The sequence below is a fragment of the Neolamprologus multifasciatus genome, chromosome 17 (assembly GCF_963576455.1).
Source record: "Neolamprologus multifasciatus chromosome 17, fNeoMul1.2, whole genome shotgun sequence".
NCBI lineage: Eukaryota > Metazoa > Chordata > Actinopteri > Cichliformes > Cichlidae > Neolamprologus > Neolamprologus multifasciatus.
The window spans coordinates 3,055,196-3,076,910 of NC_140455.1; the positions used below are offsets into that span (position 1 = coordinate 3,055,196).

General features: G+C 40.5%; 1 protein-coding gene and 1 long non-coding RNA gene across 3 annotated transcripts in view; one reads left to right on the forward strand and one right to left on the reverse strand.

Annotated features, from left to right (window-relative positions):
* Positions 1-21,715, reverse strand: part of LOC146498723 (uncharacterized) — a 319,692-nt gene that overhangs the window by 42,707 nt on the left and 255,270 nt on the right.
* On the forward strand, positions 15,726-20,715 carry LOC146498724 (uncharacterized). 2 transcript variants are annotated; one of them, XR_014870383.1, is made up of 4 exons: positions 15,726-15,999; positions 17,120-17,231; positions 17,973-18,130; positions 19,258-20,715. It is a non-coding gene; the product is annotated as an uncharacterized LOC146498724 (long non-coding RNA). The 2 variants fall into 2 exon arrangements; XR_014870382.1 differs by having other exon boundaries at positions 17,973-20,715.

The following is a 21,715-nucleotide window of genomic DNA, read 5'->3' on the forward strand; positions in this document are numbered from 1 at the left end:
CACATCAACTGAGAGCTGCAGAGGTCATGTCTGATGTGTTGGACTAACATGCACTCCATCTGAGACACAGCTTTCATCAGTTCACTACAAAAAGTGTCACAGAGAGCCAAAATGCCTCCATTACTGTAGTCATAGAAAGCAGCAGGTAAAACATGGCTGTAGAAATTACAGAGAGCAGCTTTATTTCACTAACAATGCCCAGGACCAAGCTGACTGCTTACAGAGTGTTCATACTCTAACTGCTAGCTACGTCCAGATGAACAAAATCAACCTTTTGGGAACCAACATAAACATAAGACCTTCTATGACTCTGTGGTGGCCTTAGCCATCTTTTATGGTGTGGTCTGCTGGGGTGGCAACATCTCTGCCGGGGACAGGAGAGACTGAACAGGCTGATGAGAAGGGCCAGCTCTGTTCTAGGATGCCCTCTGGACCCAGTGGAGGTGGTGATTGACAGGAGAATGGTGGCTAAGCTGTCATCACTGTTGGACAACATCTCCCACCCCATGCAGCAGACTCTGACAGCACTGAGCAGCTCCTTCAGTGGGAGACTGCGGCACCCACGGTGTGGGATGGAGAGATTTCGCAGGTCTTTCCTCCCCACTGCTGTCAGACTCCACAACAAAGACTCCAACTGATCAAACACACACAAACCCACACATGTGCAATAAGACTAAGTGCAATACTCTTTTCTGACAAAGTTGTATTTTTACTCAATTGTATATGGAATTTGTATTCTATTTTTATTCCACTGAATATTTTATTCTACTGTACATATTTTATTTTATTCTATTCTATACAGTTGTGTACAGTATTTTATTCTTATTGTATTCTAATTTTTGCTATATAACTTTTGCACTGTCCACTTCCTGCTGTGAGAAAACAAATTTCCCACATTTGTTGGGACTAAAAGGTTATCTTATCTTATCTTACAAGCAACAGTAAATAATAAATACTGAATGTTGCTGAGCAGCACACAGGACTAATAACACACATTTTAGAAGCAGCAGCCTACCAAGGCAGTGTGTATGTGTGAGTACCTCTTTGTACATCTGTGTAAACACGTGCGTGTGTGTGTGTGTGCGCGCGCACATGCTTGTATTCATAAGGTTTGTCCATGTAAGTGTTTAATAGTAGGTGTGGAGAGCCATAGCCCTGCCCCCCAGGGCATAAAGCAGGAATGGAGGAGATCCTGGCCCCAGACATCCAGAGGCCCACCCAGAGCACGAGAGCCCAAAGGGGACCATTGCAGTGGCAATCACGTCTCCTAACTAGAAAAGAGCTCAGGAGGGCCCCGGATGGGGTTCACCCAGCAGCCAAGGCGCAGAAGCGACGAGCCCGCAGTCTCCACCAGCAGCCGGCTACCCAGAGCAGACCAAGCTCTGGACCCAGAGACCTGAGATCGGAGGGCCTTCCACACCCGGAAGGGGCCCAACAGAGCCAGGGGGGCCAGGCCCCGCCAAACAGCCACTACAAGTGAGCTAGTACACATCCAAGCAGCATTACCTAACTGGACATTATAAGAGAAACCTATAAGTCCAACAACTATTCTTTGGTCAGGGTCACATGTTCTGGGAGAGTAACACAGAAAGAAGTGACTGACTTAATTCCTTCAGTACAAACTATGAGACCAAACTGTTTCTACATTGGAAACAGTTTGGGTACCGAAATTAAGAAGTACATAAGAAACTTCTAAGGTGGCGGCCAACTGTCCAACTCCAGTCCTCATCGACCGATGTCCTGAAACTTTAATTATCTCCCTGCTGCAACACAGCCTAATAAACATTAAGCTGTGTTGTAATTGCCAGTAATTAACAAGACTGGCAATTCAGCCATTTGATTCATATTACAGCAGCTTATGAGTGAATAACCTTTCTTCACTCCCACATGGGGCGGCAGCTGAGGTGAGTATCTCTTTTGAGTCTCCTGAGTTCGTGCTCTCGCTTCAGTATGCCACCCAAGAAAGGCCCAACACCAGAGGAGGTTGAGGACATTAAAACCTCCCTCGGAGCACTGTGCGGAGACGTGGCCGCAGTCAGGGCGCAGCAGGAGCTGCTTCTGGGGCTTCTGGAGGAGGTAAAACAGCTACGCCTCCAAAATGCCGAGAAGGACAGACGGATCATGGATCTCGAGCGGCGGGTGGATGAGCTGGAGCAATACACCCGTACGAACGACGTGGTCATCAGCGGTATTAAAATCAAGCCGCGCTCGTACGCGCGCGCGGTGGCCGGGAACGTCGGGGAGCCCAGCGACGAGGACACCCGCTCGGTGGAGCAACAGGTGGCGTCCTTCCTCCAAAGCAAGGGGATAGAGATGGACCTGGAGCACATAGAAGCATGTCACTCACTGCCCAGGAGGAGTGACAGACCGCCGGCCGTCATTATGAGATTTGTCAATCGGAAGAACAAGGTTGCACTGCTGAAACAAGGACGCAAACTGAAAGGCACGGACGTTTTCATTAATGAGCATCTGACACGAAAAAACACAGACATCGCGAGGAAGGCAAGGCAACTGAAGAAGAACGGTAAAATACAACATACATGGGTAACAAACTGTAAGATTTTCATTAAGCTAAACGGGACACCAGAAGAGGCAAAAGTATTGATAGTGAGGAACATGGAGGATCTGGACAAGTATAACTGACACCAATGTATCAGTTACACCAGGAAATGACATGGACACGTTGAAATTAATTCTTCAACAGAAAGTTATTGATCTAGATTGTGAATACAAGGAGCATAATATAATAGATCCAGAAATAGATTCTGAAAGTAACTTTCTCTCTTCTTTTGTTAAAAATTGTAATTATTTCACTCAGGAACAATATGTAAAAAAAATCAACCTAGACGGGAAGCTCTCATTAATTCACTTTAACAGCAGAAGTATGTACTCTAATTTTGATTTCATTAAGGACTATTTGCAACAATTTTCTCGCCCCTTTAGTGTTATAGCCATCACTGAAACTTGGTTCAATGTCGATAAAGGAATAGATTTTTGTTTGAATGGATATGATTTAAAATACATGAATAGATTAAATAAGGCGGGCGGCGGGGTTGCTATATATGTTCATAACTCTATAAAATATAATGTTGTAACAACTATGTCTATGGCTATTGATGGAATTTTGGAATGTTTGACTATTGAGATCATGAATGAAAAAAAGAGAAATGTTATAATAAGTTGCATATATCGGACACCCAGTTCAAGTATTGACACTTTTAATGAATGGATAGAAATAAACGTTTGCTTCGGTGAACCAAAAATTACTATTCATCTGTGGTGATTTTAATATTGACTTGCTAAATCCAACAAGGTTAAAAGCCATTGATGACTTTACTGACACCATGTACAGCTTATCACTATATCCAACAATAACGAAGCCAAGCAGAATAACATTACATAGCGCCACTATTATTGACAACATTTTTACTAATGTCATGGATTTCCAAATTAATAGTGGCCTGCTTGTCTGTGATATAACTGACCACTTACCAGTTTTTACTTTGTGTGACTGTGATTTAAAAAAAATAGATACCAAGATCATGATAGCAAAGCGAATAATAAATGAAGAAGCAATTCATGCTTTCAATTTTGATGCTGCACAACAAGATTGGAGTTCGGTGTATGAAGAGTCAGATGTGGACAAGGCCTATGATAATTTTCTAGATATTTTTACCATGTTGTACAATAAACATTGTCCTGTAAACGAACACATGACAAAGAAAAAAAAGATAAAAAGTCCTTGGCTCACAAAAGGAATTATTAATGCTTGCAAAAAGAAAAACAATCTGTATAAACAGTTCATCAAAGTAAAAACAAAAGAAGTGGAACAAAGATATAAAGCATATAGAAATAAATTGACTGATATTATAAGAACGAGCAAACAACTTTATTATAGAAGAAGATTATATGAAAATAAAAACAATATAAAAGGAACTTGGGATGTGTTAAACAACTTAATTAAACAAGGATCTTCTGGAACATCATATCCTGAATATTTTACTGATGCAAATGGTGAAAATCACAACATGAGTAATATTGTCGATGGGTTTAATAAATTCTTCATAAATGTTGGCCCTGAACTAGCAGCGGACATCCCGTGTCATAAAAATGAAAATATCAGTAATATAAAATCAAATCCCTCTTCACTGTTCCTCTCAGCTACAAATGAGCAAGAAGTAATAAATATCACATTAAAATGTAAAAGTAAGTTTTCAATGGATTATCATGACATAAATATGTCTGTAGTTAAACAGGTTATTCTGAATATTGCTAGTCCCTTAACATATATCTGTAATTTATCATTTCAGTCCGGTTGTTTTCCAAAGAAAATGAAAATTGCGAAAGTAATACCACTATATAAAAGTAATGACAAACACAGTTTTACCAATTATAGGCCTATTTCTCTACTGCCTCAATTCTCAAAAATTCTAGAAAAACTTTTTAATTCAAGACTAGAAAAATTCCTTGAAAAACATCAAATAATTAATGTTGGTCAGTATGGTTTCAGAACGCAAAGAACCACTTCAATGGCGATAATTGAGGCAGTAGAAGAAATTACTGATACACTGGATAAAAATAAATATGCAGTTGGTATTTTTGTTGATCTCAAAAAGGCCTTCGACACAATTAATCACTCAATTTTATTGGATAAATTGGAAAGATATGGTATTCGAGGGAAAGCTGGTAACTGGTTAAAAAGTTACCTAACGGGTCGGGAACAATATGTTAGCATAGGGCATTACCATTCAGAGAAACTTGGTATTACATGTAGTGTTCCCCAAGGGTCAGTGTTGGGACCAAAACTTTTCAATATTTACATAAATGATATTTTTGATGTTTCTCAAGTACTTAAGCTCATACTGTTCGCAGATGACACCAACATATTTTTCAGTAGCGATGATTATACTGATCTTGTAATGACCGTAAATAGGGAGCTAAAATTAATAAAAAAAATGGATGGACATAAATAAATTATCATTAAATATAAATAAAACTAAAGCAATGTTTTTTGGTAATTTAAAATATAATATAGAATTACCAATTATCATTGTAGGTGTACCAATTGATAATGTGAGTGAAAACAAATTTTTGGGAGTCATAATTGATAACAAAATTTCATGGAAACCCCACGTCAGACACATAAAAACCAAAATTTCCAGAAGCCTTGCAATTTTGAAGAAAGTGAAACCATACCTTGATAAAGATGCACTTCGTACTCTGTACTGTACCCTGGTTCTTCCATATCTTCCATATTGTGTGGAAGTGTGGGGAAACACATATAAAAATACAACTAATCCATTAGTCACAGTACAGAAACGAGCACTGCGTATTATTCACAAGGCTGGTTATCTAGATCATACTCACAAATTCTTTCTTCAGGCAAAGCTACTTAAATTCCAGGATCTGGTTAATTACAATACATCCATAATTTTGTATAAAGCTTTTACTAAACTTCTACCGGCAAATTTACAAACTAGATTTGAAATTCGAGAAAAGGTTTATAATGTGAGAGGCTCTGGAGAATTCAAATTACCCAGAACTCGAACAACCCGTCAAGGTTTTTGTGTGTCTGTATGTGGTGTGAAAATCTGGAACAGTCTGAGTTTACAATTGAAACAATGCAAAAATATTCATAGATTTAAATTCCTCTACAAACAGTTGGTCTGGTCACAGTATACTCAATGATGGTTTTTTAGTGTGCTCTGTAATGTCTGTTCTCTTACCATTGCTGGTATGGATTCCAAGAGAAAAAAAAAAAAAAAGAGTGTGTGTATGTATGTATATATACGTGCATGTGTGTGTAGATATATATGTATGTATGTATATGTATGTGTGTTTTGTTACTTGTAATTATTACTGCCTGTTACCTGTGGTAATACAATTTATAATTTATATATTCTGTATTCAGTTATGAAGGCTCTAATTGTTGTTTGCGAGCTGCCATTGAGATGCTTGTATGTGTCCGGGGCTGTTGATGGGTCTGTATGTAATGATGGGCGTAGCTGCGGGAAGTTTATTGTTTTTTGATGATGAGTGAGTATAGGGGTGGGATTTAATAAGTTTTCTTCGTCCCACTCCTTTTTCAGGCAATTTTTGTTTTTTGTTTTGTGCATTTTATGTTCAATATAGGTATTTGTTGTGCCTGAAAATGAACAAATGAATGAAATGAATGAATGAACATGGTGCAATACTTTTTTCAAAAACTTACATGTACTTACATTTGCTTAAATTTACTTGAGTAGGGTTAGGGGTTGCCACCTCAGCATGTAGCCAAGTTCTATAGTCTTGCTAATGACCTACTAATTTTATTCAGCTGTGTTGCAGCAGTGACACATTTAAAAGTTTCAGGACACCAGCCCTAAAGGAGTGGAGTTTGACACCACTGCTCTGAGGTATAAAATCTTATAGAGATCCCTAAAAAAATAAGTCGGGTCACAAGAGGTAGGTCCTGAACTGTTCACTACTGTCATCATTAGCATGAGGCTCTGCCTTACATCATATTCAATCGGAACAAGGGTATTTTTATGATGTCAGGTGTTTTCAGTCAAGGAAACATTCTTTCTTGGAAGTTTCCATGACCAAACCAGAAAAACTAGTAACTGTATGCAGTGTAGTTTCAGTTTTCAGCACAGCTGATCTTTGATCAACAGGAACAACAATTTTTTTTTATGTAAATGAAAGAAAAGAAATGTCTCACTTTCTTCTATCAGTTTCATCAGTATTTGTGTTGCCTCAATCATGAGCTGTCAGCAGAGGAATGTTTAACTGAACACTTCCTCATGTCTGAGTGTGTCACACTGTGTTCTACTCTGTACTTCTTTTTTTTAAATCCATTCTTTGGTTTTTCATGAATAAATCGGAGTCCTTAAAGGAAAGGATGGGCAGTCTGCCCCACATTGCTTCCTGCTCTGTAGGTCACAGCTCCACTGACCAGGAGACCATGAGGACTTACACAGACTGAGACCTGATCTTCTGACACAACTATCTGATCCTTGTTAAAATGGTTAAGATCTTCACACCTGAACATTTCCAACACTCTAAAAACAGATCGAGTTCACTGACTGTCTAATATATAAGGACAGATATGCTGGTAACAGATAATCAGTACTAACTAACGGTCATTTGTAATTATTTGTGGTTCTTCTTGTATCTGATGTGGTGATGGAAAGTAACATGGATAGATTTTAACCTTTATACATGCCCTAAATTGACAGTATTTTGACAGAATAATGAACTGGCTATTGAAATAGTAGTAAATAAGAAAAAATGAAAATTGATTAAACAGAGGTGTCAGGGTTAGGTTCTGCACTTTATAACTTACATTCTTTCATTATGGAAGGAGAGGCATAAATTTGTTTTTGGCTGTGAGACCTCTCTTTGACGTCATGATTCACTAATTTTACTTGATTACAACTAACAGAATTTTAATATGTTGTGTGTATATATATATATATATATATATATATATATATATATATAATGTATCATTCAGGCACTAATGAATTTAACAAAAGCCAAATTTATTGCAACAAACTCAAATAACTAAGCGAGCCTTCAGTCAGACTGAAAACAGTTTTAAAAGAACCATGTTCAAAGTGAGTGTTTTTTAGCGATTATAGAGGGAAACACAAAGAAGAAGAATCTAACCAACTACTGATGATTAAAAGCTTGTGTGTGATACTGGTCTAGGTGTGGAAAAGGCCTGCTTTGTGTGACCAGCCCCACCGTGCGTGGCTCTTTGTGAGTAGTTCTTAACTGAGCGGTGGTTTCCCTTAAGTGACGGCAGCCTCCATTATTTTGTTTGGCCTGCCTGGTTATTGTTAATAGCAGCGTTGCTGTCTTTTTCTGTTGAAGCCTTATAGTTGTTTTCTTTGCTGAAGTGGTCACTATCTCTTTGGGTTGACCTGTCTGATTTATCATTAAAGCAGCGGTGCTGTCTCTTTTTGTTGTTACTATTTATATGATTATTGAGGTAATTGATTATAATAAAGATATATTTTGTGTTAACTACCTCTGCCTGGTGTTCTTTTCATTTCAACCCAGATCCAACTGTTACTGTCCCCCACCCTCTTCGCCTAGATTTTATGTGGGGACGTAACAAAGAGTAAAAGAAGAAAACTCAAATCCTATGATTAAGAACACAAAAGTACAAAATGAACATGACAGTGACACAACATGAAAAAGCTGAAATAATTCAACTATTTTTCTGCACTTTATGCTTGACATAAGTCACAGCCTCCATATGCAGATATTATTAGCAGGTACAGACTTTATACATGTTTGACTACAGACAATCATGTGGATTTGTCTTGAAACACAAGAATGAAGTTTGTCCTGAATTAAGAGCTGAAGATCTCGTCCCAACATTACAGAGCAGAAACCTACAGTAAAACTGTTAAAGGAGGAAACAAAGCAAACTTACAGTTTCTTCACACAGACATACCAACAACAAGCTCCCATCCACGCCTGGACACTAAAAACAACACACAGGTGAGCTCCTTTCTGGAAGGAGGCGGGATTCCACCTGCAGTAACAGTTAGATTTTCACAATAAGAGCACTTCCTTTTCTAACTAATGTCACACTGAAGATTTGACTCTTCCCAGCTCATTGGTGCCATTTCAAGGTGCTAACACTCATTTCATGTGGAAGAGTGCCCCTTAAACACTTCAAAATTTACACATCACAGCTCTTTAATACATAGGCTGAACTCAGTTAAACAGCTCTTTGAGGGATTGAGCATCTTGATGCTTTAAAAGTTAAACTGTTGCTAAAGCAGTACTTGACATTTCACATTTGCATTTTACATTCATTTTCTGACAGTCTCCACTGCCTCTGTTGTAGGTAGGCAAGTGAAGAGAGAGACTACATCAAAGGACACTATGGTTTCATCTGGGTCAAGTGTAAGTTTCTGGACCTTCTTGGTGAAGTCAGTATAGAATCCCATAGACCACAGGTGTTGAACTCCAGGCTTCAAGGGCCGGTGTCCTGCAGGTTTTAGATGTGTCCTTGATCCAACACAGCTGATTCAAATGGCTTAATTAGCTCCTCAACATGTCTCGAAGTTCTCCAGAGGCCTGGTAATGAACTAATCATGTGATACAGGTGTGTCGATCCAGGGTGAGATCTAAAACTTGCAAGACACCGGCCCTCGAGGCCTGGAGTTCAACACCCCTGGTATAGACGATGATGTGCAGGGCGGTCAATAATTTTCTCCTTTTCAAGTTCTTGAAGGCAAACGATTACTTTCTTTTTGTACCTGCTTGTGGTGCCTTAAGGCGTTATAGGTATTGTTGTCACTGAATTTTTGTGTGATAATCCATTGTTTTTTAGAACAACAGTGCACCCCCCCCCCCCCCCCCTTGTCAGCTGGTAATATGGTGATGTTGTGGGTTCACTCAGGGAAGTGACTGCCTTATTTTCTTGTATAGTGAGGTTAGACAGAGGGACTTTAGCACTGGAGAAGGTGGCTGAAACCGTCATCTTGATTTACCCTGCTTTTGTATGTGGTAATTTATTAATCCCTCTGATTAATCCCAGTTTCTGTGGCTGTGATGAGGTCCACTATGGGCAACTGTTGAGGAGAAATGGTGAAATTGAGTCTTGTCTTCAAGAACTTGAAAAGGACAAAATCATCAACCACCCTACATATCATCGAGGGGGTTACCCAGGGGATGCTATACCCTGTATTTACAGACACTGAACTGAGTCTGTTCTCTGTGTGTTGGAAATGTTAAAGTGTAAAGATCTGAACTACTTTAATAATGACTCAGTTGCTTGTTACCAGAAGATCAGGTCTAAGTCTGTCTGAGACCTCGTGATGCTTCTGGTCATCAGAGGTGAGAATCTAAAGAGAAGGAAGCAATTTGAGCCAGACTATTTTTACTTTCTTTTTACAAAGAGTGAGACTTATTGATAAAACACTGAAGAATAGATTTAAAAACAGAAGCACTGCAATCAATTTTTAATAACCTGGGTAATATTTCCACACTCATCAAAGAAACAGATAACATTGAAAGAGCAGAACAGAAAGTGAAACATTTTGATTTACTTTACAAGAAGTAAATTTAAGGTATGATCTGGATTAAAGTGTAAATCAATCTCATGATCTGTGTTAGCCTTTTTACAGGTCTGTTAAATAAAGTGTTGTTACTGTTGATGCTTCACAAAGATCAGGTATGCTGAAAACTGAAACTATACCACATACAGTTACTAGTTTTTCTAGTTTGGTTGTTGAAACTTCCATTAAAGAATGTTTCCTTGGCTGAAAACACCTTACGTAATTAAAAAATACCTCTGTTGTTCATGAATATGATTTAGAACAGAGTAGCGAGCTAATACTGACTTTAATGAACAGGTCAGGACCTGACTGTGTTCAGGTCAGGTCAAATATTATAGAGATCTCTAATATTTGATACCTTTGAGATTTCTTTCAAATTTCTTTGTGATTCAGCACCCCCAAAATGAATCAAAGCACACCCAAAGATTTTGACAATATTTGTTGTTTGTGTGACACACTACTAAAAATATAAAAAGCATACAGTACTTAATTGAGATGGAACATTTTAACAACAAAAGTATAGATAACCCCTCCCCCCTCCCAAAATGGTTTGTTCCAGCTCGCCTCTCCCCTGCTCTGGCTCTAGCGCCATTGCTGCCAGAGCATTTCATTGTAATGAAATGCTTTGAGAAGCTGGTCCGCAGACACATCACAGCAGCCCTGCCCCGCAGCCTGGATCCACACCAGTTTGCCTACAGAGCAAACCGGTCCACGGAAGACGCTGTGCCACAGCACTCCATGCTGCAGTAACACACCTGGAAGAGCTTGGTAGCTATGTGCGGATGCTCTTCATGGATTACTGCTCAGCTTTTAACACCATTCTTCCACACAAACTGGTGGCCAAGCTACAAGACCTGGGGCTTCCATACAGCACCTGCATGAGGATCAATAGCTTCCTCTCGGGCCGTAGACAGAGAGCCATCACACATCCTCAGCCCTGAGTCTCAGCACTGGCTCACCCCAGGGCTGTGTGCTCAGTCCACTGCTCTACTCTCTCTACACACACGACTGCACTCCTCGCCACCACAGCAACATCTTTGTGAAATTTGCAGACGACACCACAGTGGTGGGGCTCATTTCCAAGGGAGACGAGTCTACGTACAGAGACGAGGTGGAGCAGCTGACGTCATGGTGTAAGGCCAATAACCTCCTCCTCAACACTTCAAAAACCAAAGAACTCATAATAGACTTCAGAAGGAAAAAGGCAGAGATTCAACCACTATTCATTAATGGGGACTGTGTAGAAAGGGTGGCAAGCTTCCGCTTCCTGGGAGTCAATATAGAGGAGAACCTTTCCTGGAGTGTGAACACCTCCGAGCTGCTGAAAAAGGCCTAACAGAGACTGTACTTCCTGAGAATTCTCAGGAGGAATAACATCACACAGAGCCACCATTGAGAGTGTTCTAACCTACTGCATATGTATTTGGTACACTAGCTGCACAGGGGCTCAGAGGAAAGCACTCCAAGGGATCATTAACACCGCCCAAAAGATCACTGGCTGCCCTCGCCCCACACTGGAAATTCTACACAACATCCACTGTTTTAAAAAGACCCAAAACATCATAAAAGACACCTCACATCCTGGCCACTCCCTGATTGAACTGTTGCCCTCAGGCAGACGGTACAGGGCAATCAGCGCAAGGACTAACAGACTCAAACACAGCTGTTATCCAATTGCAATAACACATCTGAATGCTACAAAAAAATGTCCATCACGCCACTCTTGTGTTAATCTATGCACGGTCTGAAGCATGTAGGTGGGAATGTATGTGAATGTTTTACTGTTATGTCTTATTAGTATTTTAAGTATTCTATCTATTTGATTTATTGAATTTTATTGTTTTATTTATATTTTGATATTGCTAGGGATGATGCAATGATCGGGGAACATTCTTAATTTCGTTGTACCTGTGACAATGACAATAAAGTTTCTGATTCTGATTCTGATAGTGGCTGAGACGGAGTGGAGGTGGTTTAGTGTCTGGCTTAAAACAGGACATATTAGCTGCATTTAACCTTCAGTAACTCTTTATATAGTTAGGTAGGAGGCAGGCCATGTTTCTTTTTAGCTGAAAAACATTACACCAGGTAACCTGCAGTGTTGAAAACGTGTTTCCCGACGATGTTTGCTATCCTACAATCCGTCCTACTCTGTAGTAAAATCAGCAATATTTGCCCGTCCTGTTGCTCCCATTGAAATGTATACAGCCTATTTCAAATCTAAAACTTAACATTATCCATAGCCTGCTGTTGTTACCACTGTCCTATTTGAAATGTAATGAGAGAAACTGGTTATTTTGTCATATTTGCATGTGCCGCACAGGAAGCATGAAAAACAATAAGAGCTGCTTGAATTCTTCAAATAATCAAGAGTGAGTGATTCTGGCAAACCGTCAGGCGTCTCAGGAGGGGAAAGCGGTGCTCTACCTGCACTGTGTATAGTGCTGGCGGAGCGCTGCTGACGTCGACTGAGAAAATTGTCAGGCGGTGGAAGGAATACTTCGAGGACCTCCTTAATCCCACTGACGCGTCTTCCAAGGAGGAAGCAGAGTCTGGGGATGAGGGGAATGACCCGCCAATTTCTGGGGGCGAGGTCACTGAGGCAGTTAAACAACTCCTTGGTGGCAGAGCCCCTGGTGTTGATGAGGTCCGCCCCGAGTTCCTGAAGGCTCTGGACGTTGTAGGGCTGTCCTGGCTGACACGCCTCTGCAATGTTGCGTGGAGATCAGGGGCAGTACCCGTGGATTGGCAGACCGGGGTGGTGGTCCCCATCTTTAAGAAGGGGGACCGGAGGGTGTGTTCCAACTACAGGGGGATCACACTCCTCAGCCTCCCCGGGAAAGTCTATGCCAGGGTGCTGGAAAGGAGAGTTCGTCCGCTAGTCGAACCTCTGATGCAGGAGGAACAATGCGGTTTTCGTCCTGGTCGCGGAACTGGACCAGCTCTTCATCCTCTCGAGGATACTTGAGGGTGCATGGGAGTTTGCCCAACCAGTCTACATGTGTTTTGTGGACTTGGAGAAGGCATTCGACCGTGTCCCTCGGGGTGTCCTGTGGGAGGTGTTGCGGGAGTATGGGGTGTCTGGCCCATTGCTACGGGCCATTCGATCCCTATACAACCGTTGCAAGAGCTTGGTTCGCATTGCCGGCAATAAGTCGGACTCGTTCCCGGTGGGTGATGGGCTCTGCCAGGGCTGCCCTTTGTCACCGGTTCTGTTCATAATTTTTATGGACAGGATTTCTAGGCGCAGCCAAGTGGTGGAGGGCTTTCGCTTTGGTGGCCTCAGAATCTCATCTCTGATCTTTGCGGATGATGTGGTTCTGTTGGCTTCATCGGGTGAGGGCCTCCAGCTCGCACTGGAGCGGTTTGCAGCCGAGTGTGACGCAGCGGGAATGAGGATCAGCACCTCCAAATCTGAGGCCATGGTTCTCAGCCGGAAAAGGGTGGAGTGCCCACTCCGGGTCGGGGATGAGGTCCTGCCCCAAGTGGAGGAGTTCAAGTATCTCGGGGTCTTGTTCGCGAGTGATGGGAGAAGGGAGCCGGAGATCGACAGACGGATTGGGGCTGCAGCTGCAGTAATGCAGACGCTGCACCGGTCCGTCGTGGTGAAGAGGGAGCTGAGTGTAAAAGCGAAGCTCTCAATTTACCGGTCGATCTACGTCCCTACCCTCACCTATGGCCACGAGCTGTGGGTAGTGACCGAAAGGACGAGATCGCGGATACAAGCGGCGGAAATGAGCTTCCTCCGAAGGGTGGCTGGCATCTCCCTTAGAGATAGGGTGAGAAGTTCGGCCATCCGGGAGGGGCTCAGAGTAGAGCCGCTGCTGCTCCACATCGAAAGGAGCCAGCTGAGGTGGTTTGGGCATCTGGTAAGGATGCCACCTGGGCGCCTCCTGGGTGAGGTGTTCCAGGCATGTCCCACCGGGAGGAGGCCCCGGGGCAGACCCAGGACACGCTGGAGAGATTATATCTCTCGGCTGGCCTGGGAACGCCTTGGTGTTCCCCCGGATGAGCTGGAGGAGGTGGCTGGGGAGAGGGAGGTCTGGGCCTCTTTGCTTAGGCTGCTGCCCCCGCGACCCGGCCCCGGATAAAGCGGATGAAGATGGATGGATGGATGAGTGATTCAGTGCTTCCTTTATTACCTCCTTTAGCAATGGATGTTGCTGCGTGTGAATCTGTGTTCTGGAAGTTTGCTGTGTTGTAAATAGTTTTGCTGTAAATAGTTGTAAATATATTTACTCGGTAACTCTAGGGGTGAAAAGCCATTGTCTTTTGGAACCGTTTCTCCTGTTTTTGGTTAGGGAGGCAGGTAAGAGAACTGGATTTTCTTTTGGGATTTTCTTCATGTAGGTAAGCCAGTTTTTCTTCTGTTTCTAGAGAGTTTTGTTTGTTGTTTTGGCCATGCTCATCCTGATGCCTGCTACCTTTTAGGAATCAATAAACTGACTGGCTGTTGTAAATCTGTGCAACACGTTCTCACTCCCAACTCGTCAAATGTGTGACGCATGGTCAGGCTCCCTCTGCTTCACTTATCGACGCGCAGGGTACCCCCTCGCGTCGAGAATTGACGTGCAGGGTCCTCTCATTGAATACTATAGAGCTCCCTAAACGTTGCTTATTGACGACAAGAGATTGCCGCGGAAGAGCCTGTTGTCCGTATGTTTATATATTTCCGAAATCACATTGTAGTGACGTGTACTGAACACAATATATTATATAATGTAAGCAACTACCTGAGAAACAGCAGATACATTAACCCTTTAAAACCGCTCGATTTTGCGTAACTATTTTTAAATCCCGGTAGCTCTGCAATCACGTGAACTAGCGCAATAAATTTTTTTGCATATGAAACCAGAGGAGTTGTACTTACATCTTATGCCATCAGCTTGTCCTCGGTCACAGTTTCCTTCCACATACAGCTTTGCAAAAACTGCATAAAAAGCGCTTGCAGCAACAAAAACATAATATTCCAGAAACAGGCTTTGCCGATCCGATCAGCTGTTCATAACACTTCCTACATTGGATTAGAGGTCAGCGCGATGTCCGCCATGACCTGCCCGAAACCGGAAGTGACGTCATTTTCGCGGAAATGTAGTTTTCTGTCGTCCGGGCCTCAATGACCCTATACTGGTGTTTTTAAAAGTTATCTTTGACTTTATGACTTTCTGTGTCGTTTCTGGGATGCTTAGGACTCATATTGCACTGCTGGAAATAGTTTATTTTGATGCATATGCTGCTTTTTTGCAAATTTGCATTATAATATTTATTTTCGTTTTTCCTGCAGTATATAAAAATTGGTGTATTTCAAAAATAAAACTATGAAGACACTCAAAATAAATTTCCTTTGGTGGGAAACTATTTTGTGCAACTTTTTTGTATTTACATTTTTGAGGGATAAGCCTCTTAAATTTCTCTAACTAGAAATATATGTTAAAAAAACAAAAACGATTTTCAATTTTTTTGTAGTTTATTGCACTGTTTTGCAATTTATGTAATTACTATGCACTTAATTCATACATATTATTAAAATCTAGGCTGTAATGGTTGTATTGATGTATAGCAACTTGAAATGCTCTCAAAAATGTCTCCACAGCATGTAAAAATATAATATAAGCTCTGGCGGACTTGGTTCTATGGTAGGTCTTAAAGGGTTAATTATAGGCTATTACTTTTGTATCGTTTATTGCATTTATGGAGGGAGTGATGTATGCTGGGTAATGGCACAGCTTGCGACTGGGTGACTTTATTCACCCGCTTCGGATGTTATCAGTCCATACAATGGGCGTTATTAGCACAAATCAGTCCCATAGATATGGGCCATATCCACCCGCTAGATTGGTCGTTCTCATCCATCCAGATGGAGGATCACTAACAGGAGCGTGGGAAGACTCCAGAATCCACTCTGGCAGGAATCCGGTGGATACAGCAGTGTTTACAGGTAAGACCATTTAAACGGACAGCATGTATAGAATGACTATTAAAAGTCAGCGAGTGTCAGTAATGTTAATGTGGTTATGTTAGTAATACACCGAGTGCTAATATAACAGCTTTAAGATGCATTTGTAGATATTATTACGTGTTTTACCGTCTTTATGGTGCTAGCTTAAAGTTACGGTGTAAACGTTAGCTTATATTGGAGTAAAGCTGTTACTGTTTAAACGATGTTAGCACAGAAATATTAGCTTCTGTCATGACTGATGAAGTTACTAGTTAATAAAGTTTCCAGTAAAGTGATTAATCGCAGCCACAGACTGACAGCAAATATCTCGATTAGCTTCAGTGCATCTGTAATAAATATGTGCAAGCTTCAGTGCTTCGTTTAAACTGTATGATACTTATACTGACCCAGGGTCAGTGTAAAATACAATCCTAGCTGTGTGAACAAAGCCTGGGTCCTTTAATCCTGCATGACAAACCTCAAGATACAGGTTATTATTACTCTTTCCTGCTGGCACACCTGTCACACCTGAGAGTCAGCTAGAAACTTACAGTGACGTGGACATCATGCAAAGACTGCCAGACTCTGTAATACTGCAAATGATCAGTGACTCAGGTTAACACTAAACTTTAAACGGTACCTCTGTGTCTCTGTGTGCGGAACATTTAGGACTGAGTCAGGCTGCATTGACTGTGGGACTTTTCTGTGTTAAAAGCAGGTTGAAGACGGCTCAGAAAAATTTGAAGATTAAAATTTAGCATTATGGCTGCTGGTGGTTTGTAAAGCCTCTACTCAGCTGTATTTTTGTTACTAATTTATGTTTGTTGTTGTTTAACACAGATTTCAGAGCAAAGATGAGCACTGTTGCTTAATCCTTAATAGTTTAACTGGATTGGAAATCAAAAAATCCAGATTCTTCTTCCACAGAAGTTTCATCTGTCAGTGTGGGACTGCTGAGTCACCAGAAGAACTCATTTCATTCATTCTCCACGATGTTGATTTACAGAAATGTTTCACAGGAACTGATTCCTCCCAAAGGGTGAACTAGTGTGTTTCCATAGATTATCTCTGTAATGTACTTCTTAAATGAAGGCAAGTGTTTGTCCTTTTTGTTCCTCAGGTATAGTACGTGATATCAAGGGCAGGCGGTCATCACTGGGGGAAGACAAGAAGCAGACGTACTTCCAAGAGGGAGCTGCATTGAGGACACAGCCTGGTCACTGAGGTCAGAGGTCAGAATCTGAAACAGCTCAGGTTTATATTCTAGGGGTTATAAAAAAAAAAATCGAAATGTATTTATAAATAAACCTTTAAATAATATTTCAAATAATAGTCATAATTATGATTATTATTAGAAATATCAAACGTTTAAGTGGATTTTCTGTTACACATATTGTGTTAGCCCTGCGATAAACTGACAGCCTGTCTTTGTCCTGTCTCAGCTGGGATAGGCTTCATCCTCCCGCAACCCTGAATTGGATACATTGTATTCCAGTTGAGTAATCTCATCATTTACAAACTCAAGGTATCTAATCAAAATATAAGTAATAATTATAAAATGGGAAAGCAGAAATAAGTGTGACATGAATGTAAATGTGTGAGCTGACATAGAGGACAGCTACATGTAGTCTGAAAAACCTTTGTTGTCAAGTTTGCAGGTATATCAGCACGAGATATTCTTACATAGAAGAGACTGTTAAAGTCTCTAACTCAGTGAAGCATTATTGGTCCAGTCTGTTTGGATAAATATAGTAAGCTGATGTATGAGTATTTATTGACACATTTTCTTAAGTGCTTATCCAGTTCAGGATCACAGTGGAGCTGCAGCTGGATATGTTCAGTAAATAAACCTTACAAAAGTTAACAATAAACCTGCATCCCTGTACGTTGTTGTCCACAGGATGAGAAAATCAAACTGGAAGACTGTGGAACATGTTAATAAATGTTTGTGTTCATCCCTGTGTCTTTCACAGGAGGCGCTGGAAGGTTTCCCTAATAGTTCCTGGTGAATCAAAGCAGAACCATAAAGGTTGCTGGACTGCATGATGGCCTTACCCCTGAGCAGTCATCCTGTTAAAGGAGGAAACAGTTAGAAGCTGTTTTCAAAGTAGCTGAGCAGATTTCATCTGAAGTAAGCGATAAACTGTTTGTTCATCTGTTCTGCCACTTAAAGGACATTTAAGGACATCTTTTGAGTGTCCAGTTGAATTAATTCTACTGACTCTCATTGTCGTTTGTGATTATGGACATATTTTTCATGTACATCAACCATTTAGTAAATTCTATTATTATATTATTTAGTAATATCTGTCAGCTATAAAATATAATATAAATATAAAAATATCTAAATAGCTCCTGCCCGTTATATTTTAATGATAACATCTGTTATCCTATTACATAAGCCTTCCTCACATATCAATGAGATGCTGTACAGTACACTCCTACTCCTATTATTATTATTATTATTACAGCTTGGATATTGTTTGACACTAGATATCAGGTTTAATTTAAAGGTTTCTGTGTCCCAATGAGCCATTTATACTGACCAGTGTCAGTTTAACTGTAACACATTCATTATTTAGATCCAACAGTTCTAAGAGAAATAACTGAATGTAAAAAATGGCAGCACTCGGGCCAGGTTTAATTGATAGAGATATATGCATGCATTATGAAATTTATGTATCCCAGATAATTGTTATTCATCTAGTCCTGGCAGACCCACCTCTTCCTCCCAAGTTAACTGCAACCCAAAAGAACTAGTGGGGCTATTTACACACTCACAACCAGTGTGGGGTAAAAAGAGCCATCAAAAAGCTGTCAGCCTGCACAGCCACAGATGTGCTAAAAGCTATAAGAGTTAGAAGCTCTGCTTATGGAGAAACTTTCTATGCCTAACAGGGGACAGGTACTCCTGCCCAAATAACATGATATAACCCCACATACAGCCCAGCCATAAAGAGAACCAAGTCATTTAGTTAAAGACAGCATGGAACCAAATGCATCTATCCAGCCTGCACCAACCTGACATTTCTTCCTCCTGAATTAAATGAATGAATGTATGAAAGTGACTACATGACTACAGACCTAAAGCCACTAGTTCCCACACTGGAGTTCCCTGACACTGTGTTAACTGTATTTAGCTTGTATCAACAGTTGTAACAGGCTAAGCTATGTGAGACACTGCATTGAATGATTGTTTCTATCGTAATGGTTTCAGCTGACTGGTTTCAGCTCAGATGTTCTGCTTTTTCCTTTCAGTAGATCAAATCAGCTCGTGCTCTTTCTGCTTCCATTTTGATGGCAAGAAGAAGAAGAAGAAGAAGAATGCTTCAGCGAAGTGGCGTCCATGGTCTCAGTGAACAGTCATGGTCACACACTGCATGTGGTTTTAAAAGCAACATGTCTGTTCACCACAACAATCGAGATGTGTAATATTAGTGCAGCTACGGTTTGTTCTTGAACATCAGTTCTGTTTTCTACTTTGACCACTTAGACCAAAAAAGTGTTGTTTTCAGATTCTTTCTTTTAAATCTATAAAGCACCTGTTCATTTTTTATTAAAATTAGTTTCACATAAATGTTAGTGTTTCCTTTATGATCTTTTAATGCTTACACTACACTGTACATGTCTACATTAGAGACATTTCTGTTACCTATTTATGAGACTGGGCTGCTTGACTACAATTTGGAAATGGATGCAAAATCACACGGATCGTGCTATTGTTTGTTTTTAATACGATGGACTGAACACAGGAGGTATCTGACTAAGCAAAGATTAATCTGATCCCATTTCTACCTGTCTCTACTGTTTCAACTGTAACTGTCAGGATATATATTTGTTCCAGCTCTCATAGGGCAAAGGAATGACTCAGACTTGTCAAATGTTCTTTGACTTGATGCACAATATGAAGTTCACAATTTTCTTACAAATAAAACTCTAATGACAAACATGAACAGCTGTGCTTATTTCTGAGACATGGGTTTTTGAATGTGTTCATATTTAGACAGTGTGCATCTGTATGCTGAAACTGTAATGGTGAACCTGAGGTGATGGTCAACAGAAGGCAAATATATATCAATATAAACAATATTGAAGTAATGTCTTTACCCTCTGCAGCGTGTGGACGCTGTGCACACAATCACCTTATTTACTGTAGTAAACATGCACTGCTAGCTCACGTGACTGACTGTCTCCATAGTTACATATATATATATTATTAGCTAAACAGCTTCCAAAGATACTGCCACAGCTCTCTGCAGCTGTAACACTTTCACGCTTTGCAAATCATTTCACGTTTTTGATAGTTATGAAGACAGAATATGTTTTTAAGGTCATGCTAGGCGGTTGCTATGGTGGTTGCTGTGGACTAGGGTGGACCGCATCCGATTCCTGTTATTAGCTGTCCGCCGTAGGAAGGCTGCGTTCCGTTTAGAAGTAGTGACAGTCTATTCGAACTCAAACTCGAACTCAAACCCCACTTTGTTCTGTAATGAAAGGGCTCTTACAACCGTTCATGACATGCACGCACACACATAAAGCACTTTGCCTCACCATGACAGTGCAACTTTACTAAAATCGTTAAAGTATCTGATATAGGATAGAAAAATTAAGCAACCAGAGATTTAATGATGAAGACTCTGGGTTCTGTAGTTCACGTTTTACAGTCCTGAATGACTCTTTGCATATAATTTATTGAAGAGGAGTTTAGAATGCACTTTACATTTAGACCGTTGCTGTTTAATTTTTTACATTGTTACTGTGTTATGTCATGAATAAGGTTCACCTGCTGGGGGTTTGATGGATCAGCTGGACAATACAGTCAAAGACAGACTTCATTCATCATATACAAGAATCCTAGTTGGATTTTTGTTTTTACTCCTATTTGTGAACCAAATATTGAAAACAACTCTGATAGACTGGATACCTTGTCAGGGTGTACATTACCTTGTACTCAAGCATCCCAGGACAGAGCCCTGCCCCACCATGAGCCTGGGTGGATACGTGGTTATAATATAAAAGGACTGATACTGAATATGAATATTTTATGAAAATCAAATTATAATATGAATTCCTATGTGTTTGTTATATCCAGCAAGAGTAGTATTGATTACATATGTCTGAATTGCTAACCCTGACCCTAGCTCAACAGACCACAATGCCCTGGACTGTCACTATTATTACATGCTGTGAACATAAGTAGCTTTGATCACAGTTTATGTTGTAAAAGAGAAGGAATATTGAAAAAAAAGATCAACATTGTGATATTATTTCTTCCAAACTGACCAGAAACATGCTTGTCAGACTCTCACAGCAAAGGATCAGACTCACTGTGCATGACGGTTCGGGCCAATAATGTTTGTTAGATTGTAAGTTTTAGTGCTTCTGTACAGTTAGGGTCACCGTCTCTATTTCAGTATAATTAATATGCAGAAAACACTAAAAGTTGATTGTCTTCCAATATTCTAACAAAATTAAAAAACTTTGACTTTGTAAGTACATATTGTTACAGTCCTAATGCCAGCATGATTCTTCATAACTCCTGCTTTGAAATACTGAACTTTAAACCCCCCCCAAAATATGACTATCCAGAGTTGGGACCAGGAAGCAGAGTTGCAGTCTTACACACAACTTAAACATTGACAATCACAAAGAAAGAACAATACAGTATCCACATCTGAACCAAAGAGTAAAACAGTGAAATGTGGATTATTAAATA